The following is a 216-nucleotide window of genomic DNA, read 5'->3' as shown; positions in this document are numbered from 1 at the left end:
TTATCCATTATATACGTAATGGATAACATCCTGTTTTATTTCAGTCACACTTATCAAAATCATCAAGTTTTCCGGTCAATATCATATTCCGTAATACATATATAGTGTCGCTTGGTAATATAACACGGATTTCCAGTTCTATTTAAGGACACTTGATTTGTTATTATGGATAATGATTGTGAATACAGCAAGGACATAGAGAATATTCCCGGGTAG

The sequence above is a fragment of the Penaeus monodon genome, chromosome 19, assembly GCF_015228065.2.
Source record: "Penaeus monodon isolate SGIC_2016 chromosome 19, NSTDA_Pmon_1, whole genome shotgun sequence".
In the NCBI taxonomy this organism is placed as follows: domain Eukaryota; kingdom Metazoa; phylum Arthropoda; class Malacostraca; order Decapoda; family Penaeidae; genus Penaeus; species Penaeus monodon.
The sequence above is the reverse complement of the archived record's forward strand: the minus strand, read 5'-3'. Positions refer to the sequence as shown.